Source organism: Sminthopsis crassicaudata, chromosome 4 (assembly GCF_048593235.1).
Source record: "Sminthopsis crassicaudata isolate SCR6 chromosome 4, ASM4859323v1, whole genome shotgun sequence".
Classification (NCBI taxonomy): domain Eukaryota; kingdom Metazoa; phylum Chordata; class Mammalia; order Dasyuromorphia; family Dasyuridae; genus Sminthopsis; species Sminthopsis crassicaudata.
The window spans coordinates 367,120,986-367,147,269 of record NC_133620.1 but is presented as its reverse complement, the minus strand read 5'-3'; the positions used below and the strand labels follow the sequence as shown (position 1 = coordinate 367,147,269).

At 32.3% G+C, this 26,284-nt stretch overlaps 1 protein-coding gene across 2 annotated transcripts in view; it reads right to left on the bottom strand.

Moving 5' to 3' along the window:
* VMP1 (vacuole membrane protein 1) overlaps window positions 1–26,284 on the bottom strand; it is a 124,069-nt gene that overhangs the window by 36,431 nt on the left and 61,354 nt on the right. The window lies entirely within an intron of this gene.

Genomic DNA, 26,284 nt, shown 5'->3' with positions numbered 1-26,284 from the left:
TTCATTCAAACTTATTTTAGTAAATTTTAATAAACCCAAAAATGTTCTAGATGAAGAAACTATTAATTCTCATTATTAAAAAGCTAATTTTAATTTGATGACATATTTAACTTAAAACTTAAACTTAAAACCTTTTTATTGTTTAACTTAAAACCTTTTTATTGAAAACCTTTTTCTCTTATTACCTAAATGCAATAAGTACTTTATTTTTATTTGCAGGCTAATAAATTTTAAACTATTTTTCATAAAATGATTTCAGTACTTTATATATATATATATGGGTGTGTGTGTGTATATATAGGTAGCCTCTGTATTATAGTTCTTATCAGTGCTAATTTCCAGAGAAGTATTTCATATCTATGATCATACATACTCTTATTAGTCTCATCAACTTATCTAAAGATCAAAAAGAATTATTTTAAGTATATGCTTTTCAAATTAAATAAGCTAAGGAATAAAAGATAATGGCATTATCTACATTATACAGCATTAAAATATTATAATCATAGTATTTAATACAATAGTATCAAAAATATTTAGGTGGAATAGGTTGTTAGGCTTATCTATACTTATAATAAGGGAGCAGTATAACCAAATCAAGTTGATTACTTCCTCAATTTACATTCCCCAATTCTTCAAAAATCTTGACAAAATTTTTTTTAAAGTTAGTAAAATAATCTAATTTCTCAGGATGCATAAGCCAGTTTCACAACTTTCATCTATTTCACAACTAAAGTGCCTGAGAAGAAAGTAATACTAACAAAGTCTATATTTAACGATACATTCTTTTACAGTTAGCAATTCATACCCCCTTCTACATGTTTTATAGAAATTAAAATGCAGTTACTTACAGGTAAATAATCTCTCTCCCTCCCTCACAATATTATGATTCTAGCCTTTCTTCTCATGTCTTTATTTACGACTCATTTTCCCTAAACTTTTCCCTCCATGTCACCATACTTGAGATTTTAAGGGTGGGGGATTCCAGCAACATACTTCCTTTGACTACAAGAAAATTTGGCCTGAGGAAAATTACTATATAAATACTTATTGGTTAGGATTAATTATCAGATTTCAAAATGATGACAAAAACCAGACAAGTAAGGTCTGAAAACTAGGACTATTACTACATACTATTACTTCACATGTGTTTTAGCTAAGAATTGGATTTCTGGTTAAATAGGCAAAAAATAGGATTAAAATTATTAGGTTAATATAGGGTTTTCATTAAAAGAATTAGGATATTTACTTAATATTGAAATTCTACAGAAAATAAACAAGCTTTGGAAAAATGTTTTAAATTGAACTATTTTTAGAAAATAACTTCTACAAGGTCAATTTGGGTTCTATTGTACCACTAATGCATTTTCTTGACTACTTCATGGAAGTCTATTCATTCTTTTTAAAATTCCCATATTTTAAAGTTCATGTCATTAGTTTTACAAAATATCAAGATATAGTAGAAAAAGCATTGAACTGGAAACAACAAATCCTGTGAATCAGAGCCAAAAGGAAACCTTTAGTCATCAAGTCTAGTCCCTTTATTATTGTAGATGGGAAAACTGAGACCTTGCTGAGAATTCCCACTCATTCACTTAACATTTAGCAACCTAACTTCTCTGAAGTATTTCATCCATAAAATGATTAACAGTAATCATATTACCCACATCATAAGCTTACTGCAGAGAAAAATACTCTATATAAATATGTGCAATGCTATGGTTATCATTATAGTGTTTCCTTTCCCCAAAAAGGAAGGTGAAAATTTTATTTTTATACTAAGGATACATACGTTATAGTCATTTCATCCAAACTACTCTCCAAAAAATACTTTAATATATTCATCCAAATACTTTAATATATTCATTGGATGAAAGAAAAAGTTAAGATTCATTATACCATTCGTGTCTAAAACATAAAATTTTTGCAAAGCATAATTTCTGCATTTCAAAGTATAACATTTGAGCTGCATGAATAAGTGAAAGAATACATTTGCCATATTACAAAAATATTCATGTCAAGCTCTTACATTCATGAGAAGTACGGCTGTAAAAACCAACACTGCTTGGAAAGCATTAAGAAATTCCTGATCTTTTTTTTCAAATAATTTCTAGTCAATCGTATGTGTATAAATATTTCCTAAGTCAGGGCTATCTTGAAACATTCTGAAATTTGAGAGAGAAGGATAATGGCCAAGATTTGGGGAAATTACCTGTCTTTTCCCATTACACAATGGTTCTTCTGCTGAGCCAGCAGAACAGGTGCTGGGTAATTTTTCTGGAGAAATCAGTAATGTCAATTAATGGCAAAAGCAAATAGCAAAGACAAACTGGTTCAATGCAGAATTATTGGTTATAAAAATTTTATGGGGAGCAGGCAGATGGCACAGTGGATAGAACACCAGCCCTAAAGTCAGGAGGACCTGAGTTCAAATCTGATCTCATATACTTAACATTCCTAGCTGTGTGACTCAAACTCAACTGCCTCAGCCAAAAAAAAAAAAAAGAAGAAGAAGAAGAAGAAATATATGGCCATTTTGTCCATGTCATGATAGAGATACCATTCAAAATGTTAGATTGCTTCCTAATTGTATACTTATAGATTACTTTAGAGCTAGAGAAAATGGCTAAAATAGTAATTTGTAGCAAACTATGACAATAATGTCATTTTAATGTCAATTTAAGCATTTCAACAATGAAAGCATATGAGACTTATACAAGCTATAGAACTGTATATAATTGTTCTTTGCTAATACTTGTAATAAAACAATATATAATATTGTGTTATCTCTCCTTAGAAGGCATGTTTAAAAAATTCTTAGCTTTCATTTTCCTCCCCCTTATTAAGGTTATAAGATCAATTTCACAGTCATGTTAGTTTTAATTCACAATCACTTTTAAATATGCATTTTTCCCTCTGAGAACTAACTCCTAAAATACATCAACATCATTTAAAATTATTACAAAGACAGGCTGGAATTTAGTCTGAAAATGGGAGGTTTTCTTTAAATACTTGAAGCTCAGATTTAAAAAGAGCCAAACAAGGACTTCATTGGTTTTTGAAAATTTTTATATTACAATGGACCTAAACACACTTAGAGGATAAAGACTGTTTGTAGCTAGGCATCAAGTTCTAGAGTTTCAGTGACCATTGTAAGACATTAACTTGATAGAATAAAATGCCTGTGATAATAAAGTAGAAAAAAAAAAAAAAAAAGTTAAAGCTTTGTTACCAATAAGTTGTAGAATATAAAGTATGCACATGTCAAATGAAAACAATTAGAAAATGACCTATGCATCAAGCCATGGAAAGAAATGAAACTTTAAAATTCTATTAGTTTTCATATTATTTAATGAAATTACTGAGGCTTTTCTTACATATTAATAAGCCATTGCATAAATTTTCAACTGCTTAAAAGGAGTAACTTTCATATTACTTTAACAGTAACTTTAGTTATCACAATAATAGCAAATAATTTTAATATTACTACATCTCAGAAATAAATGCTTAGCAACATTACTGTGAAAACAATTTCCATTCATTATATAATTATAATTATAAATATAAAAAATCTGCTTCATCTGTGTAGTAAAAAAACTCCTCACAAATATACAAGCAATTGAAAATGAGATACAAATAAAGACTTAATTGTTCTTTAAAGTAGCAAGAAATTCCTATCTTGCCGATTGAATTTAATAAATAGTATAAAATACTGTCAATAGCCTAAAAACAAAATTCAGATTTTTTTCCCTGATTTACACATATCTTCTAATATCTGAAAAAACTTATCTTTGTGGTAGACCATATGGCATTCCTGTCACATCTATCCCACCAAAAAACTATGTGAGATATGCCCCAAAATAGTTTCTTTTACTTTTAAAAAAATTAAATTTAGAAAAACTCAAATCTCTGTGAGCAAAATAGATTTTATTGTTCTGCCAAAACAAGGTGGCTGTGACTCCCTTTGGATAATATGCAGGAATAGATGGGTTTCCAGATAGAATGATATATTTAGATAACCAAATTAATTTTCAACATTATTTTCATGTTATTAGTAGACAGTGACATTTCTCAAACCCAGACAATAGTTTGGATTTCACAGGAAAATATTAACGCTTTAACTTCCTGAGAGCTTAATGGAATTATATGCAGGACAATTAGCAACTTGATAATAACTTGGATTTAGTACCCCCAAGGGGGAAAAAACGCAGGTTCAATAAATTCCATTGAAAAGAAAAACTTTGTTTTTTATAACAAGATGTTCATTCCACTGCAACTAATTTCCACATCTTTTCCCCTTAACAGGTTAACAGAAGAAGAAGAAATGACTTCTTAGAAGAAAAAGATCAACAACTATTATTCCAGAATGAGATTTAAGGAAAATAACATCAGAACTTTACTCTGAAATAAGAATTATTATCTGGAAGCAGTTGTACCAAATTGCTTAGACTAGTTTTGCAAATCTCAATACGTACACTATGACATCCACTACATTAATATATCTGATTACGTGAATTTTCAGTGTTGATTATGAACTCATATCTGGCAGAAATCCCCAAAGAACCTTGGATTTCTAAATATTAAAAATGTTTCATATAAGGCAACTAGGTGGCACAGTGGATAGAGGATCTGAGTTCAAATATAATCTCTGACACTTAACACTTTATAGCTGTGTGACACCAGGCAAGTCACTTAACCCCAATTGCCTCAGGAAAATTAAAAAAAAAAAAAAAAAAATTATGAGGTAAAAAATTTAAATCAAAGGAGTCAAAGCAGCAGAAGCATTACATTTCAAACATTTATTGGATTCTTTCTTCAGAATATATATTTTATATATTCTATAAATATATTTTATAGTTTATTGCATCCTTTGCAATACTGGTTCTTAGATAGTTAACCTTAACACTAAGAAGAAAAAAAGAGGAAATTCTTAAAATGCTGCCTAAATAAAGCTAATTACAAATATATTAAGTGCCAAATATTATGCCCAATATAGAAGATATGTATCTTTTAGATAGTTTGGAAATAAAGACTGAAGACTGTCTGCTTTATTAGCAGGGCATTAAAATTGTTACTTGTTTGATCTATGGATAATGGAAGCGTTTATGACCTAACAATAAAGATAGAGAATAGATAGAGATAAAGAGGAACACAGGAAAGTAAAATGTGTAATTTTGATTATATGAAATTCTCAAACATAACCATGCAACCAAAATTAAAAGGAAAGCAGTAGGGGCAGCAAGATGGTAAAGTGGATAGAGTACCAGCCCTAAAATTATGAGGACCTGAGTTCAAATCTAGCTTACACTTAACACTTCCTAGCTGTGTGACACTAGGCAAATCACTTAACCCCATTTAACTCAGAAAAAAAAAAAAAAAAAAAAAAGCAAGCAGGGAAATGAAGAAAGAGGTTTACAGTAAGTTTTTCTGATAAAAGCTTCATATCTCAATAGGGAACTGAGTCAAATTTTTAAAAATTAAGAGCCAATTCCCAATTGATAGTCAAAGGATATAAAGTTTTCAGAAGAAAAAAAAATCAAGATATCAATACACAAATACCACTACTACTTGGAGAAATGCAAATTAAAGTAACTCTGAGGCCCTATCTCACATCTATCAGATTGGTAAAATTACAGAAAGGAAAATGACAAATACTAAAGGAAATGTAGAAAAACTGGGACACTAATGCACTATTGGTGGAGATATGAACTTGTCCAACCATTTTGGAAAACAATTTGGACTTGTGTCCCAAAATGTTTATTCCTTTTCACCTAGCAATACTTGTACTAGGTATGTATTCCAAAGACATGAAAGAAAAGGGGAAAAGACCCATATGTACAAAAATATTTAGAGTAGCTCTTTTTGGAAAGTAAAGAATAAAATTTGAGGATTGGACAATCATTTGAGAAATGGCTGTGCAAATACTATTGCATTATAAAAAATGATAAACAAAATGCTTTCAGAAAAACCTAGGAAGAATTATTTGAACTGATGAAGTGAAGTAAGTAGAACCAGGAAACTATTTTACATAGTACCAACAATGATCATCTGAAAAAGACTCAGTTACTTTAAAAAACAATTATCTAAGATAATTCTGTAGTATTCATGATGAAAAATGCCATCCACAGGGGTAGCTAGTTTGTGCAGTGGATACAGCACCAGTCCTGAAGTCAGGAGGACCTAAGTTCAAATCTGGCCTCAGCCATTTAACACTTCAAATTTGTGTGACCCTGGGCAAGTCACTTAACTCCAACTGTCTCAGGAAAAAAAAAAAATGCTATCTACCTCCAGATGCTTGAACTCTGGAAATAAACTGATTGCAAATTGAAGTATACTTTTTTTTTTTGCTGAGGCAATTGGGATTATACAGGGTCTTTCAGCTTGAAGTATACTTTTTTTAAACTTTATTTTTTCTTGCTGGTTTTTGTTGTTGTTATTGTTGCAACATGACTAATATGGGGATGTGTTTTGCATGATTTCACATGTACAAATGATAAGCATTTATATAGTAACTACTATGAGGCAGCACTGTGCTAAACACTTTACAAGTATTAAATCAGTTGAGCTTCACAATTGTATGAAGTAGGTACTATTATTACTCTCATTTTATAGTTGAAGAGTCAACCAATAGAGGTCATATGACTTGCCCAGGGTCACATAGCTAACAAATGCCTGAGGCCACATTTGATCTAAGATCATCTTGATTTTAGGCTTAGCACTCTCTTCCCACACTATGTAACTGCCCTTCAGGGTGACACATACCCCCCCCCCAAAATAACCAGAAAAAGGTTTTCTAAAGGCAGAGTACCTAGATTCAATTCATACTTTGATGCTTATTACATAACTTCGGGTACTCAACCTTCACCTTCAATATAAAATAAAATAAAGGGATAATACCACAATAAAATGAAGGAACTGAACTAGATAGTCTCTAGGATCCATTCCAACTCTAGATCTATGAGCCTATAACCCAAAGTTATAATTATACTAATTAAATCTGATGGGTGCCTAGATTTTTTTTAAACCTGTGATTGTTGTTTTATTACAATAAAAGCTCCCAATAAAAAAGTAACTTTCATTACATTTGTAAAGAAGTTGATGTCAACTCATCATTAGGAATATGTAAAATATCAAAATATCCCTACAGTTTCTAATGAGCATTGAAATAGGGTTCTTTCTCTTGCCTAGGAATATCAGTAGTGACTACCTAATACTAAAGTCTCATATAATTTCATATATAAGATCTAATCAGAATTAACATTTCAAAAGCTATATGAAATAATAAATGCATTTTCTTTTTTTTTTCTGGATAAAGCAAAAAATTTTCCATGATTCATAATGTCCCAACAGAAAAACAATTTTCTATACTTTAGGAGATCAAATTTTAAAAAACATGTTTTGTGGGTCTTTTTTTTTTAAAGTCTTTACTCACTGAGTATTTACTTGTCACAATTAACAAATAGCTAGATTTTCTGATCGTCTGACTGATTGTTTTTGAATCTAAAGTGCAGGTGGTTGAATCTGCAAGTCCATAAAACACAATTTACAATAGTTACAGTATGGGGGAAATAAAAAGTTAAAAGACTGGTGATGAACTTGAAAGAAATATTAAAGGTTACTAAAACTGAGTCATTATGGGATTTGGTCAATTGTTTTGTCATGGATAGGAAACTTAGAGAAAGATAATGGAAAACTGAGATACATGGAAACCTTTTTAGGTGAATAAGTATAAATTTTGGGATTTTTCAAGAATCGGTAAGGATCAACTTTATTTATTAAAAAAATCCCAACTTTGTACATAGTGAAATTTCCATATACATGATATTAACTATTAGGATACTACAGAGATGGATAGAAAAATCAGTAAGTTGAGTTTTAGTGTAAGCTAATGTTGTTAGGGGGAAATAATCCAAACAAACTACAAATTATGGTTATAAGAAACCAATTAAGACCTAAAACAAGGATTATAGGGTGGTTTCCTGAATCATCAGTTCAATGTCCTAGAAGTCAAAACAATAGTTATTAGCAAGAAAGACACTGCAATACATGAAAAAAAAATCTGACCATTGACAAAATCACATTGTTTCTGCATCTAAAAATCCTGTATTCTAGTCAACATAATTCACCAAAGATATAATGGAACTGGCAAAGATGCATAGAAAAGTATTATGTGATCAAGAAAATGAAAGGTAATTAAAAGAAATTGGATTTGGGGGGATAGCTAACCTCTGAGATCAACATGGGATAGGACAAACATATCAAGTCATAACATATGTCTTGGTGCCTGTGACATAGAATGACTGGCTGGACAGATAAGTTATAAGTACACTACCACATGAGCATTCTTGTTTCCACTGTTAAGTTTACTTCTTCACAAAAGGTTAAAATGACCTTAAGAATTGTTTAAGAGTTTTCTCATAGAAATTTGAGAAACCTCAGGATAGGACAAAACAAATATTTGGATGATTAAAACATTAGATCTTCCTAAACTGTGCCTTTTATGTTACCTTCATGTTTATCAGTGTTATTCAAAAACAACTTACGTAATTAGATATGAATTGCATTTTTTTTTTTTAATTTACTCTGCTTCAGCTGAACGTACACTGCAATTGTCCCACCTTAGACTTGGGCCCTAGAACAGATGTTTGGGAGTACTCAAGCAGTTTTAATAGTGAGTAAGTCTGTATTCAGTATATTACTCATCTGCAGACTCAAGAACATAGGAAGTACAAGAGTTGGTTTGCCCAAGTTTCAGTAAAAGAAGCTTTTCTAAATTCATTTTACAAAAGGTCCTTGAAACACAAACCTGAAAAACTTCTTTAAGTTAGTTTAACAAAGGTAACCTAATGCAGCCCAATGCTTATTTTTTCCATATCTGTAAACAGGTGTGGAAATGAATAGAACAAAGCAAGCATAAAACTCTTATAAGTCAGTTGCCAATGTCTAAAGCAATCTAGCAAGAAAAATTTTAAATATTTATTACTAACACCTCTGTTAATCTTTTGTATTAACCCTTTGTTGTATTTTAAAGAGCATAATTTAATTTCTAACTTTAAATTGCTTTAATATACATAAACATTCTTTTAATTTAGTCATTCAGGGAGTCAATGGAGATATATTGATTAAAACTTTAAAATATCTTATTTAACAACTCCATTGGTCTTTCCCATGAAAAGGAACTGGTTCATTTCTTCATTCATTAAATATTCACATTCTCTTGTCACTCCTGTTACCTAAATTTATCATTTAAAACCAGGAAGTTCTAAAATATAACTTTAATGAAGTTTAAATTCCACTAGATTTTGTTTTAAGTTACCACATTTTGGCCTAAGATAACAGAGTTTTTAAATGGAAATGCACACATAGAAACAACTGGATGCTTCAGACTTCAGGAATGTATAATGTACAGACAAGTCTCCTGGTGGCCACCCATTTAATGAGCTGTATGAAATATCAAGTCTTTCTTTGTCCAGCCTGTTAACAGCAAAGAAATTAAATGATTTGAAAAGGAAAATGAGTGACAACTCAAGAAATAAAATAGTGGTATTCAAATGAGGTAATATTTTTAGAGTACTTAGCACAGTGCTTGGCACATAGTAAGCACTTAATAAATGCTTGTTCCATTTCCCTCCAAAATATAGTAAAACTTTCCTTTGGATTGGAAGCATCAAGGTTTTCACCATAAATAATGTCCTTGTGCTTCTTAGTCAATCAACTTAATTCATTAAATAGTTGCTATTTGTTAGGCACTGTATGTAGTACTGACAATAGAGAGGTCTTTAAAAAAAAAAAAAAAAAAAAAAAAAAAAAAAAAAAAAAAAAAGGCTCTGCTCATAAGAGCTCAAGTCTAATGGGGAGACAATACCCATACAAATATAAACTAATAAGATATAGACAAAATAAACTGGAGGTAGTCTCAGAAGGAAGGTGCTATATAATGGGCAGGTTTTGTTTTTTTTTTTAAACTACTAATACAAGCATAGAGTTGAAATATCCTGGTTTTTTAAAATCGTATTCATTATTCTATCCCTAAAAGAAACAAAGTTTTGTAGAGCGGGAAGAGATTGAAAAGTTGCTTTGGTCTAAATGCCTTATTTTTACTAAAGGAGGCATAAAAAAGGGTGTCAACTAAGTAGTTCGTTACAGAGCTGGTAGAACCCAAATTCAAAAAGTATGACTACAATGAAACTTCTGGGCAACAAAAACTATAATATATAGCACAACATAGAACTAGTAGTTCTATGTGCCACTGCTATAGATTCTGAATTAGTCTGGATTGTGTGAAGTATTCCTGTTCTATGGCTACACTGAAAAAGAAAAGAGCATGTCTGCCTGTGACTGGGTGTGGTGGCCAAAAGGGTGATCTAGTCCTTTGTTTCTGAAAAGAGAAACCCTGGTAAAGCTATCTCCCTTGGACAGAGTCTTAAAGTAATGCTAGAAAGATGTGTTTAACATGTGTCACCAATGCTCACTTACCAAAGTTCATCAGTTTAACTCTTTGCAAACAAGTGAATGATCTGTTCCCAATGACAGGAAGTTGTTCTATGGAACCAAAGCAGTTACAGCCAAGTTTAATACAAACCCTCTAGAGTCCACGTTGACAAATTCTTGAACAAGCCCTGTGGTTACAGGGAAGCTGGTTTCACTCTGACTCACTCCTGTTCAAACAGTTTACTGGAAATGGAGGGGAGGGGGAATTTTCAGAGAAATCATGTGATGGCCAGACAAACCACAACCAGTAAAGGTTCAGCAGAGTCAAAAACAGGTCCCAGCAACAACTGACACTCATGCCTTCATATGACACTTGATTTGAAAATGAGAACTGTTTTATCTCAGAACTTCTTCTACATTATTAACTATTTTCAAAGTTTATGCTTCTTTGAGGAAATAGGGAAATAACAAAGGAAATCAAGCAAAAGCAACAAGTAGGGTAATGAGGGCAAATGGCAAGTTATTTTTTGCAGTCAAATTGTGTTCTTTGCATAGATAACTATGAAAAAGCAAATTCTAAAGCACTTAATTAAGAAATAAATATATAAACTACTTCCTAAATGCTTCATTGAAATTTCTACATTCAAAAATCAAACTCAAATTCTTCAATTATCAGACATCTTAAAAATTCATTATTATCATCTAACACAGAAAGATAGGGTTGGGAATAGAGTGAATATGGCCTGGAGAATAGTTACTGTAATGCAGCTAAAGGAAAATTCAATAATCTTAAGGATAGGGAAAGGGGAGGAAAGGAGGAGAAAGGTAGGCTAGTCTGTAATGGCATCAGTAGTTACATTTTCATTGATAAAATGTCACTTGACACTTTAAACTCCTAAAAAGAATTTTTAAAAAATCTTATTAGATTTAACGTAGGTGTTTTTTTCCCTTTAGGCTGAGTTACAAAACAGCTGAGTTATAAATGGTTTTTAAATTTGCAAATATGAAGCTTCAAGATATGTTAAGTAGAAAGTTTTAATTATTTACAATATTAAATCCTAAATAGAACTTGAATAAAAATCCCTGGAAATAGGATTTAAAATCCAGAATTATACTACTTTATCATTTTGAATAATGAATTCAGACAGAGATCCAGTCTGGATTTATGTTTTCCAAAGTACAGGGAACTAACTTCAAAAATGAAGAAACTCCTTTTCAATAGAGGTCAATACCTTCTATTCTACAACTTGTAGTCTTGAATAATCATCTAAAGTGTTTCCATAGGCCGAAAGGTTAAACAACTTGTTCAAGGTCATACAGGCAGTACATGTCAGAAGGCAGAACTTTATGGCTTCCAGGACAGAATTGTAACCAGTATTGTCATGCTCCCTTCAATCAACCAAGAGAAAATTTCAAACACTTAATTCTAGGTATTTCTTTACCACATATCACAATATCTTATATTCTAGAACACTACCACAAAGAGTAAGATACCATAAAGGGGAAAAAAAATAACATGGCTTCAAGTAATGAATATTAAGTCAAATTGATGAAAAGAGATTATATTTACATTTCAGTTTTGTGATTTACTAAATAGAACAAGAAGTATACCAGCAAGAAATCAACAATTTATTATACCATTTTAAAAAATTGTTCTCCTTAACCAAGTTACTCAGAATGAATTTTTATGATCAAATAGGTTAAAGAATATATCCTTCAAGATAAAAACATATAACATTTTTTTACTCAATTATCTAAACTTTAAATTTAAAAAGAAAATTCTCCCCCCCCCAAAAAAAAACTTTATAAACAACCCAATCCTCCAACCAAACAAAATTACAGGGGAATTTAACTGGTTTGAGAATGTGGCGTCAATTTTTTGCAATAAATTACACAGTCTTTTATTCTTTATTGAATTCTTTTATCCCTGCATTTTTCTAATGCAGGGTTGACTTTAATAGACTACCTAAAGAGTCCCCAAAGAAGTATTACATAGATCAACGCTATATTTTATTTTATTTTTTTTATTATAGCTTTTTATTTACAAGATATATGCATGGGTAATTTTTCAGCATTGACAATTGCAAAACCTTTTGTTCTAATTTTTCCCCTCCTTCCCCCTACCCCCTCCCCTAGATGGCAGGTAGACCAATACATGTTAAATATGTTAAAGTACATATTAAATACAATATATGTATACATATCCATATAGTTACTTTGTTATGCAAGAAGAATCGGATTTTGAAATAATGTTACAATTAACCTGTGAATGAAATAAAAAATGGAAGTGGACAAAAACAGAGGGATTGGAAATGCTATGTAGTGGTTCACACTCATTTCTCAGAGTTCTTTGCTGGGTGTAGCTGGTTCTATTCATTACTGAAGAGAGTCACATCCATAGAATTGATCATCATATGGTATTTCAAAACAATATTTTACAGAGTATACCTTTAGCTCCTACTTTCAAATGATTATAAAACTCAGATATTTTAATCAATCCTTATAAATCTTGGATATTATATCTATATTCAACTGTTCTTGTCATAATTATAATTTTCTAAAAGAATAAGTTTCAAAATTAAGAAAATATTCCTAATGTAATATTTACAATATTAAATTCTCTAAGACTAGCCTCAAACACTTAATACTTTCTGGCTGTGTGACCCTGGGCAAGTCACTTTATCCCAATTGCCTCAGCAAAAAACAAAACAAAACAAAACAAAAAAAAAAAACCCTCTAAGACCACTAGATTTGGAGTCAGGAGAGCTAAATTTATATCTTTCATTTATAATGGGTCACCTTCACTTGTGGTTTCCTTCTCTGTACATACAACAAGAAGTTTGGACTAGATGATCTAAGGTTCCTTCAAGTTCTAAATCTATGATACTATTTCATTATTATTGTTATTATAGGTATTATTAATATAATATATAATTCAATAATCATCTTAAGAATAATTAAAATATTTACCTAGTGGCAAGCATGAAATGCCAAAACAGATCTACACCTCATTTAAAAATTGTTAGATTTGCTCAAAATCACTGATAGCCACAACGATATTTATTCCTAACAAAGAGATAATTCAAACACAGTAGAGAAAGCCAAACTATATTTTAAAAAATAAAAGAGCTCTACCAAATCAGGTTTCCTATAAGAATCAAGACCACAAATAATGTTTACTTTCCCTAACAAAATCAGAGATGTCCTTTACCATATGGTAAAGAAATGATAGCAAATTTTCCCCCTGACTTTTGCTCACTGCTATTAAAGTGGTCCTTACCTTCAAGAATCCAACATATACTTTCTAAAATTACTCACATATTACACTCACTCAGATGCAACCAATGACTGGTAAACCATTATTACCTATTAAATAATAAGTAGCAGAATATTTATAAAAGCAATATTGAAGGACTATGCCAAATAATCTGTAATGTTTTCTAATGTATAGAATATATATACTATACTATGAAACTAAATATACCTAGAGCAAAGTACAGGCCCTAGGAGTTTTGTTTTGTTTTGTTTTGTTTTGTTTTGTTTTGTTTTGTTTTGCAGGGGTGGGGGAGGTGGGGGGGCTAAGTGAAAGGATGAGAATCCTTCCTTCCTTCAAGTCTCAAGAAATATTTCTTTTTTAGTCTTAGTGCCTTCATTTCTCTTCCAATAAGGATGTGCGCCCTGGGAGAAATAGGATCATTCAGATTTTCTAGTTATATCTATGTGGCTTAGCAATTTTCATGGTGGTTAGTAAATACTTTTTATTTCATTCATTCAGGACATATCTTCAGACATCTGAATATGGTAATCATGTGTCTTAACAAAATTGTTTCTAGGTTAAAATATATCTAGGGGAAAAATGTTTGCATCAAATTATCACTTATAGGTTTCTGATAACCAATAACAAGTAAAAGAAGCTTTTAAAAAGAAATACTCTAGATTAAAAGTCAGTCTCCAGTGGGGAAATGGTCAAAATATATGAGCAAACAATTTTCAAAAGAAGAACTGAAAACCATTAACAACAATACAAAGGAATGTACTAAGTCACCAATAATAAAAGGGATGAAAATCATATCTCATAGTTAGCAAACTGAAAAAGATGAAAAAAGATATGACAATTAATGAAGGAGGAATTGCGGAAAGATAAATCACTCTAATATGAAGTTGGGAATTGTTACAAATAATTTGCAAAGCATTTTTTGAATCATAGTAAGAATTCCAATGCTAGGATATATATATATATATATATATATATATATACACACACCAAGGACAATAATGGGAAAAAGGAGGTTTTTAAATATATCTAATATATATAGTGACACTTTTTGTGGTAGCAAAGAACAAAATAGATGCTGATTAAATTGTCTAATGACTAAATAAGCTGTCACATGCATGTAATGAAAGAAAAAGCATGGGAAGACTTTTATGAACTGATACAAAACCAAAGTACCAGGAAAACTATACAGAATTATTAAAACAATTTAAATGGGAAGAATAACAACAACAAAATGACAGAAGCTGAATGTGTAACATCACAATAACCAAGTATGGATGCAAAGAAGAGCTATAAGACTACCTCACCTCATTTCTTTACAGAACTGAACAGGTATAGATATAGAATACTGTATATAATATCATTCTCTTTCAATGTCAGTTTTGCTGAACTATTTTCTTTCTTCTTTTCTATTCTTATATGAACTGAAGAAGAGAAATGCGAAATGTAGGTAATATAAAAACAAAAGAATAATACAATTTATTAAAAATTTAAAAAATATAAACCCTCAATTTCTGAATGCTTCACTATTCTGATAGTTCTCTGAATATGCTCTAGTTTAGCAAAAATCAAGTAATGAAAGCAATTTGGAACTATGCCCAAAGGGCTATAAAATTCTACATACCCTTTGACCCCATTCTGTATCACAAGGAAATCATAAAAGAGAGAAAAGAACCCACATATGCAAAAATGTTTTTAGCAGTTCTTTTTGTAGTGGCAAAGAACTGGAAACTGAGTGGATGCCCATCAATTGTGGAATAGTTGAATAAGTTATGATATTTGAAAGTAATGGGGAATGAAAAAAATGATGAACAAGCTTATTTTAGAAAGGCCTGGAAGGATTTACATGAACGAATGATGAGCAAAACAAATAGAATCAGGAATACACTGTACACAGTATGAGCAAGATTACGCAATGATCAACTATAAAAGACATGGCTCTTTTTGGTGGTTCTGTGATCCAAGGCAATCCCAATAAATTTTGGATGGAAAACACAATCTGAAGAGAGACCTATAGAGACTGATGTAAATCAATACATACATACTATGTTCACTTTTTTCTTTTTCTTCTGTTTTTTTTTTCTTTCTCATGATTTTTCCCTTTAGTTCTGATTTTTCTTACTCAATATGATTCATAAGAAAATGTGTTTTTTAAAAAATGTTTAAACATGTATTGGATTACCTGCAGTCTAGGGGAGGAGCTGGATGGAAGAAGGGAGAAAAAAACTTTGGAACACAAGGCTTTGCAAGGATGAATGTTGAAAACTGTGCATACTTTAAATAGTTTAAATGCATTTTTTAGATTAAAAAAAAAAAAAAAAAAAAAAAGGAGGGGCAGCTAGATGGCACAGTGGATAGAACACAGTCCTGAAGTCAGGAGGACCTGAGTTCAAATCTGGCCTCAGAAACTTAATATTTCCTAGCTGTGTGATCCTGGCAACTCCCAATTGCCTCAGGAAAAAAACAAACAAAAAAACCCCACATGTATAACCAGGAAAAAAAAAAAGAAAGAAAGAAAAAGATGTTCCTTTTAAAATAGCGTATCTAGGATTAAATGAAATATCTATTTCATATGTACATATTCATATGTATTTCAAGCCAGGGTTCTTCCATCCTGTCCTTGCATAATTGATTAAAAAAAAAAAAAAAAAAAGCCAGAAATTGGGGTGTTCATATTTATCTTCAGCAGCTAGGTGGTGTAGTATCAATAGAATGCCAGTCTTGAGTCAGAAAGACTGGTCTTTATTAGTTCAAATCTGGCTTCAGACATTTATTAGTTGTGCGACCCTGGGCTAGTCACTTAACTTTGCCTCAGTTCCCTCATCTGGAAAAGGAAATGGCAAACCACTCCAGTGTCTTTGCCAAAAAAAATTCCAAATAGGGTCACAAAGAATCAAACCAGATTTAAAAGACTGAACAATAACAATTGTCTCATAAAACATTCAGAAGCAGTGAAGGGGAAAAGAGATTTCCAGAAAGCCTTGGCAAAGATTCAACTAAGCCAGAACATCTCACATAAAGGCCTTTGACTCAGTAAAGGTAGAATGTACATAGACAAGTAGGTAAATTTCAGAGAAGAAGGAATAGTTGGTGCAATAAGGAAAAGCTTCATTATAAAAAAAATGTTCAGACTTATATTCTACCCTTGAAAAACCAAATGCATAAATGCCTTCCATTTTCTACAACTATGATATGCAACTGGATAGATAATTCCTAAAGCTGGTGTCTATCTTTTATAAATACTGAGAATGGACAACAAATTGGACCCAAAATTAAGTAGGAAAAAAAAAATGAGATGAATTACATTTGGAAAACTTTATCATATTTTTTACTCAAACTGAAACTGAATCTTCTCTCCAGAAACCCTTCTCTCTTTCTCATTTCTTTATTGCTGATGAGGATGCCACCATCCTCCTAGTCACCCAGGCTTGTAATCTTGGTAGCATCTTGGATTCCTTGCCCTCTCAATTACCAAGTCTAATCTGTTGCTATGGTCTATTGATTTCACCTTCATAACATCTCTCCCCTGATGCTGCCACCACCCTAATGCAGGCCTTCACCATCTTACATTTGGACCACTGCAATAGCCTGCTGGTGAGTTGGTCTACCTCCAATCTCTTTCTCTACTCATCCTCCCCTCAGCTGTCAAACTGATCTTCTTAAACTGCATGCTCAATTTAATAACTTATCATTTCCTCCTGGGTTCTGTGGGTTCCTTCAAGTCTTAGTTAAAGTCTACTTTCTGCAAAAAACCTTCCTCAGGTCTCCTTAATCTCAGTGTCCTGCCATGAGACATCCCCAATTTCTATGTGTTTTGTGTGTGACTATCTCGTTTCTGCATAGCTGTTTACATGACATTTCTGTTAGACTATGAGAGCCTTCCTTTTTCAGTCTGTTTCCTTCTGTGCACAATGGAGATGATAATAGCAGTTATCACACAGGATAAGTTGTGCAGAAGAAATGAGAAAATATACATAAAGAGCCATATTAGTGCTAATGACTGTGACATCACCAAAAAGAAATGATGTAATATAACAGAAAGTTGGCCTTTGTATCAGGAATACCTGAGTTCAACTTCTGCATGGAACAGAGATACTGCCAAGTCATTTCACTTTTCCATGTTCTAGAAGGTACTACCAATCCTCTTATCTAGGAGTTCCCTATAACAATGAAATAACAGGCCAAACTCTATATTCTATATTATCAAAGAGAGAGTATTGTGTAGAATACATGAAAAGGACATCATCAGAAGCTTTATGCTAAGACAAAAAGGTGGGCCAGCTCAAGAGGGAAGAATATCAGATAGAACCTCCTTTGATCCAAATGTATATCCAAAATGCAAAAAACAAAACAAAACAAAAAAACAAAACTAGGAGAGAATCCCTTAGTAGTACCTTGGATGGACCCCTTGTTGAGGATGTTATAGGTGCATATAGAAAAGGATCATATAAAATGAAGATAGTGTAGGAGAGGGGGGAGTATTTCCAACTATATTATTGGAGGAAAGACCTACATGGATGAGATCAGAACCTTTCAAATAAAGGTCATCTAGTTCACCATTACAACTTCTTGAATCTTAATTCTGACAATCAGTATAAAAGCTACTCTCCCCACTGCATATGATTTGCAAAAGTGGCAAACAAAACTTTTTTAAACTGAGTTATTTTACTGCTCTCTAACTGGAGAGGATCAGCAAATGATATCATCTTAGAATGCCTCATTGGAAGTAACATCGGGACACTCTTTTAGAGAGCAGTGTGCTAGTCCTGTGGTAAGATGTAGTTGAGATAAGACATAATCCTTGCTGTTAAAAGTAAGAAGGGAGAATTGACACAAATTATTAAAATACAAAATAACATAAATGTATAAATGTATCTAACATTATAAAATTGTTTCCTTTGAGGCAGAAAGTATAAGTATTATCCCCCTTTATTGATGAGGAAATTCAAATCACAAGAGTTAAAGTGATTTGCCATGGTCACATAGCTATGAAGCAGGAAGTATCAGAAAAAATATCTGAATCTTGGTTTCCTTACTTTAAATCTAGCTTCCTTTCCACAATACCATGTTACCTCTCAATGATAAATCCCTAACAGGGATTTAAATAAAGTGTTATAGGAGGTGTGGTAGAGAGGAGAGAAGGCATTACCAATTGTGAGGTAATCAAGAAGGCTTTAAGAAGAAAGGCATTAATTAAGTTTTAAATTATAGGAAGGAATTAAGTGATGATTGGGATGAAGAATATTTTTGGCACAGGAAACAGTGGAATCAAATGTAAATGGGAAAAGTACAAGATATATTTGCAAGAAAAAACTACTGCAGTTTAAGCTAGAAAAGTAGCAGAACAAACATGGAGAGCACAAAGTCCATTTTTTTTTTTTGTTTTATTTTCTTATTTATTAAGTAAGAGGGAACTATGACAAGTTTTTGAACAAAGGAAAGATATGATCACATGCAGGCAAAGAAAGAACATAGGAAGGGAGGTTTCAAGCATGGAGAGAGAAGAGAGAGATTGGAAGCCTGTTAGCAAGAAAGCTGTTATGATATTCCTAGCAAAAATGAGGGCCTCTATTAGGGTGAGAATAATGAAAATGGAAAGGAGGGAACTGATGTGAAAGGTGTCACAGAGGTAAGAATGTTAGGATTTGATTACTGACTGGATTTAAGAGCTGAGTGAAATGGAAGATAAAAGTTTCAAACATCAGAGACTAGGTAAAAATGATAATACTACAACAAAATAGGAGGAAGGGGGAATATATTAAGCTTGATTTGAAATATATTGAGTTTGAGATGTCTTGCATACATGTTGAGTTTGAGGAACCAGAAGGGCATCTAAGTAGAGTTGCAGATCAAGAATTCTACAATGAGGTGAAAGCCAAAGATAGATATCTGGTAGTAATCTGGATAGAGCTGTTCATTGATGCTACCAGAGAAACCAAAGTTTCTAAGAGAGAGACTAGAAAAGAAAAATAGAAAAGGCAAAAACCTGAAGAAACAACCAATTTAAGAATTGAGAAGATAAGAAGCTAAAGAAAATAGCAAAAGAATAATTAAGAATAATTAGAAAGTCAGGAAAGAATAATGTGGTATTTTGGAAGCCAAAAGAAAGAAAATACACATTAAAAAAAGGGTGGTCAATGATGCTACAGAAGAGTGAAATAGATAACTGAATCTAACACAGAGAGATCCCCTTATTAGAAGCAAAGAAATTACCTTTCAGATCTTTGTATACAGGAAGCATTTTGATTAAAAAAAAAAAAAAAAGGAAAGAGGGAATCCCAAAAGATAAAAATGGCAATTTTGAATATATAAAATGTAAAAGTTCTTGCAACAAAAAGTGATGTACCTAATTTTTTTTAAAAGGGAAAAAGATATCCTGGAAAAATATTTAGGAATGAAACGTCTGATAAGATTCTCATTTCTTCTAAGAGATAGAAGGAACCTATTAAAAAAACAAACAAACAAACAAACAAAAAAAAAAAACAAACTTACATGCTGAGACCTTTTGTCAGTTAGTCAATAAATATTTACGAAGGAAAGAGGAAAAGCAAATTGTTAAGTCTTAAAAATGAAAAGGGAGAACTCACCACTAATGAAGAGGAAATTAGAACAATAGTTAGGAGCTACTTTACTCAACTTTATGCCAAAAAATTCAATAACTTAAATGAAATGGAAGAATATCTTCAAAAATATAGCTTGCCCAGATTAACAGAGGAAGAAGTAAATAGTCCCATTTCAGAAAAAGAAATAGAACAAGCTATTAACCAACTCCCTAAGAAAAAATCCTCAGGACCAGATGGATTTACATGTGAATTCTACCAAACATTTAAAGAACTAACTCCAATGCTATATAAACTATCTGAAAAAATAGGGACTGAAGGAGTCCTACCAAATTCCTTTTATGATACAGACATGGTACTGATACCTAAACCAGGTAGCCTGAAAACAGAGAAAGAAAATTATAGACCAATCTCCCTAATGAATATTGATGCTAAAATCTTAATAAAATATTAGCAAAAAGACTACAGAAAATCATACCCAGGATAATACACTATGACCAAGTGGGATTTATACCAGGAATGGAGGGCTGGTTCAATATTACAAAACTATTAGTATAATTGACCATATTAATAATCAAATTAATATAAACCATATGATCATCTCAATAGATGCAGAAAAAGCATTTGATAAAATCCAACATCCATTCCTACTAAAAACACTTGAGAGTATAGGAATAAATGGACTATTCCTTAAAATAATGAGCATATATTTAAAACCATCGGTAAGCATAATATGTAATGGCGATAAACTGGAACCTTTCCCGGTAAGATCAGGAGTGAAACAAGGTTGCCCACTATCACCATTACTATTCAATATAGTACTAGAAACGTTAGCCTTGGCAATAAGAGCCGAGAAAGAGATTCAAGGAATTAGAGTAGGAAATGAGGAAACCAAACTATCACTCTTTGCAGATGATATGATGGTATACTTAGAGAATCCCAAAGATCTGCTAAAAAGCTATTAGAAATAATGTAGAACTGTAGCAAAGTTGAAGGATACAAAATAAATCCACATAAATCCTCAACATTTTTATACATTATAAACACAATCCAACAGCAAGAGATACAAAGAGAAATTCCATTTAAAATAATGGTCGATTGTATAAAATATTTGGGAATATGTCTACCAAAGGAAAGTCAGGAATTATATGAGCAAAATTACAAAACATTTGCCACAAAAATAAAGTCAGATTTAAATAATTGGAAAGACATTAAGTGCTTTTGGATAGGCCGAGCGAATATAATCAAGATTTAATACTATACCAATCAGACTCCCAAGAAACTATTTTAATGACCTAGAAAAAAACAACAAAATTCATATGGAAGAACAAAAGGTCGAGAATTTCAAGGGAAGTAATAAAAAAAAAAAAAAAAAAAAAATCAAATGAAGGTGGTCTAGCTGTACCTGATCTAGAACTATATTATAAAGCAGCAGTCACCAAAACCATTTGGTATTGGCTAAGAAATAGATTAGTCGATCAGTGGAATAGATTAGTTTCACAGGCCAAGATAGTGAATAAAAATAGCAATCTAGTGTTTGACAAACCCAAAGATCCCAACTTTTGGGATAAGAATTCATTATTTGACAAAAACTGCTGGGAAAACTGGAAATTAGTATGGCAGAAACTAGGCATGGACCCATATTTAACACCACATACTAGGATAAGATCAAAATGGCTCCATGATTTAGGCATAAAGAATGAGATCATAAATAAATTAAGAGGAACATAGGATAGTTTACCTCTCAGACTTGTGGAGGAGGAAGGAATTTGTGACCAAAGGAGAACTAGAGATCATTATTGATCACAAAATAGAAAATTTTGATTACATCAAATTAAAAAGCTTTTGTACAAACAAAACTAATGCAAACAAGATTAGAAGGGAAGTAACAAATTGGGAAAACATTTTTTTACAGCTAAAAGTTCTGATAAAAGCCTCATCTCCGAAATATACAGAGAATTGACTCTAATTTATAAGAAATCAAGCCATTCTCCAAATGATAAATGGTCAAAGGATACGAACAGACAATTTTCAGATGATGAAATTGAAACTATTTCCACTCATATGAGTGTTCCAAATCACTATTGATCAGAGAAATGCAAATTAAGACAACTCTGAGATACCACTACACACCTGTCAGATTGGCTAAGATGACAGGAACAAATAATGATGAATGTTGGCGGGGATGTGGGAAAACTGGGACACTGATGCATTGTTGGTGGAGTTGTGAAAGAATCCAACCATTCTGGAGAGCAATCTGGAACTATGCCCAAAAAGTTATCAAAATGTGCATACCCTTTGATCCAGCAGTGCTACTATTGGGCTTATATCCCAAGGAAATACTAAAGAAGGGAAAGGGACCTGTATGTGCCAAAATGTTTCTGGCAGCCCTTTTTGTAGTGGTTAGAAATTGGAAAATGCCCATCAAATGGAGAATGGTTGGGTAAATTATGGTATATGAATGTTATGGAATATTATTGTTCTGCAAGAAATGACCAACAGGAGGAATAAGAGAGGCTTGGAGAGATTTACATCAACTGATGCTGAGTGAAACGAACAGAACTAGGAGATCATTATACACTTCAACAATGATACTACATGAAGATGTATTTTGATGGAAGTGGATATCTTCAACACAGAGAAGAGCTAATCCAATTCCAATTGATCAATGATGGACAGAATCAGTTACACCCAGAAAAGGAACACTGGGAAATGAGTGTAAACTGTTAGCATTTTTTGTTTTTCTCCCCAGATTTTTACCTTCCGAATCCAATTCTTCCTTTGCAACAACAACAACAACAACAAAATTCGGTTCTACACATATATATTGTACCTAGAATATACTATAACATATTTAATATATATGGGAATGCCTGCCATCTAGGAGAGGGGGTGGAAGGAAAGAGGGGAAAAATTCAGAATAGAAGGGAGTACAAGGGATAATGTTGTAAAAAATTACCAATGCATACGTACTGTCAAAAAAAGTTATAATCATAAAATTAATAAAAATAAATAAATATTTGCAAAGTGCTTATATGTCAGACACTATGCTAAACATTGGGATCCTGGGATTATAACAATTCCTATCTTTAAACTACTTGCATTTTAATGGGGGAGACAACATATAAACAACTATGTATAATAAGCTATACACAGGATATATTGGAAGTAATCAACAGAGTAGGCACTAGAATTAAGGGAGATCTATAAAGGACTTCTGGAGAAGGTGGAATTTCAGTTGGTACTTAAAGAAAGTCAGGAGGTGGAGATAAAGAGAGAGAGTATTCCAGACATGGGGGGGGATGGTGAGGGAAAAAGCCTAGAATTTGGAAAATAGGATATCTTGTTTGAGAAACAAGAAATTTCTAGTTAATATCACTAGATTATGAAATGTTGGGGGGGGGAAGACGGGAGGATTTTTGAAGGGGGTGCTGCATGCATAGGACAGAGTACCATCTGTAGATATAGGAAGACTAAAATGGTGGATATGTGTGCATGCGGGTATGGGGGTAAATTATAAAGGACATTGAATACCACAGTGTTATGAGCCAGAACTCTGAAACAAGGATTCTTACAAGGTGTTAAATGGAATTGATAAAGACAGTGGTTATCTAGTTAAGCATGGTGCTTAATAGTTCTCTTAAGTTCAGTATGATTGATTTAATCTTACAACAAATAATGGTTTCCTATGATATAATGATTGATTTATACTCAGTGTAGAGCTTATAAGATAGGAGGCAGAGCCAGATTCAGTTTACTGTTCACTTTTGTGGTGGCTGGAGGCTGAAGCACAAACCCTTGGACTCAGACTCACTTCATCTCACACCACCATGGTAGCCTTTCCTCCTGGATTTTCTGAAGCCACTGAAACCAAGTCTCATCTGAAGGCCACAAGAAAGCTAGCTGAGCAACCAGGCAAAGGAGACAAAGACTTTTGGACTTTAACACCTGGTTATTCTTGTGGTGATTAATCTGCTGAAAGGAAGGCTGCCCCAAGATCTCCAAAAAACCAAACCAAGAACTTACATGATAGGATTTTATATTTGACAGGGTACACTCAAGTGTACTTGGGAGATAAAGGGATGCACTATGATCAGATTGTGATTTAGGAAGATCACTCTGACAGCTGAATGGAGAATGGATTGGTGTGGGGAGAAAAATCTGATGCAGGATAACCCAGGACAGGCTACTGAAACAGTCAAGGTGAAAAATGATGAGGTCTGCATTTAACTGAAAAGTTAAGTGACTTGCTCAGACACATAGAATCAGTACATAAATGAGGTGTGACCTGAATCCAGGTTTTCCTGACTCTAAGGCTAGCTCTCTATTCCTGATGCCTTTTGTTGAGAAGATCAGGTGACAAATGCAGGTAGACATGCTTTGTCAATTATAATGTTCAATTAAGATGATTGGTATCATTATGACTTCATAAAAAACTGATGAGCAAATTCAAAGAATACCTGATTTTAACCGAGCAAAAAAAAGTGTATGAACTGCTCAAGAGTAACAGGGAACTTAACTGCTTGTACAAGAACTAATATCAGACCTCTTCCCTACTTACAATAGTTTGTTCCTAAATTTTCCCCCCCTTTGCTTCAGCAAGCACATTTTGAAAGCAAATATTTTCTTCTATTAGAAAATATAATTACCCTTGGCTTAATTCCAACCAGTACCCTTTTAAATTCTGTTTGACTGAAAAGGATGTCATTTATATTATAAACAGTTACATGGAATTCTGATTACATTTTGTTAAAGTTACTTTTCTGTATCATATCCCCTATGCTAGAATGGAAGCTGCATAAAAACATAAAACAATCTTTTATTTAAACTTTAAAAGAATATATCCCTTACTATCTGGCACAAAGTTGCATATGAGATACATATATAATATCTGTTGGATCAAATCCTGAATTTTTCAAGGAATGGTTAATATATTTAGATTACCTCTAGCTGTTTCTTAATTCTCTTGCTACCTTTTTCTGTAATCATTTCTTTGCTTATTAACATTGCCATCACATTCATGAATACCGAGATAGAGGAAGGGACAGCATGTTCCAGAATGTTTTACACAAATAGTAAAACATTCATTGTTAGTACAACATTCAGAACACTGAGATAGAGGCAGAAACAAAAAGTCTGTGTTCTGTTCTAAAAAGCCTCAGTCATCATGATCTGGTTGGCCTAATTTAAAAACTTATATTTTCTCCCAGTTTTTATCTTAGTCTATCTCCAATTAGTATAGAATTGTTCTGGGACAGCAATTTGAACAAATCATAAGTCTTGGCAAACTTTCACTAATTTGATATATTCAAGGAAAAGACAACTGAAATCAGCAAAGTTACAGAAAGTATACATGTACATAGAAATATGTGAGCATACACACATTCTCTCACTCTCTCTGTCTCTCTCTCTCTCAGTCTCATAAACCTAGGAAGATTTTTCATGACATTGAATCCAACTCTCTTACTTTGTAGATAAAACAGCCTGAGGCTAAATGAGTTAAGTGACTTGCTCACAGTCACACAGCAGTAAGTATCTGATGCAGATTTGAACCTATCTCTCCTTGACTCCCAAGTCTAATTCTCTATCCACACTGCCTCTCATTTTAAGGTTTGCAAAGCATTTCATGAATATTTTCACATGTGAATGCATTTTTAAAGGAAATAAATACAGATTGATTGTTTTCAAGTACATTTAGCAACTCTGACAAATGTTGTTAAACAGATCTCTTAGTCAATTCATTAATGAATATTTAAAAATAGTGAATGTTTATGAGTAACTAGATGGTGAAGTGGTGAGCTATTTATGTGTAGTGAGATGCTTCAACAATTTTTTTTTTAAAGCTCCTTTGAAAATGTGAAGACAGACTTTCCCAGAATAATATTTAGTCTGTAATTAATTTGCTTAGAAAAGACTATTTTCCCCAGATGGCTCAAAAATAAACTTGGGCTCAGTCAATGTAACAAAAATTAACCAAGCACCTACTATATTCAAGGTGATGTTTAAGTGCTGGGGATAC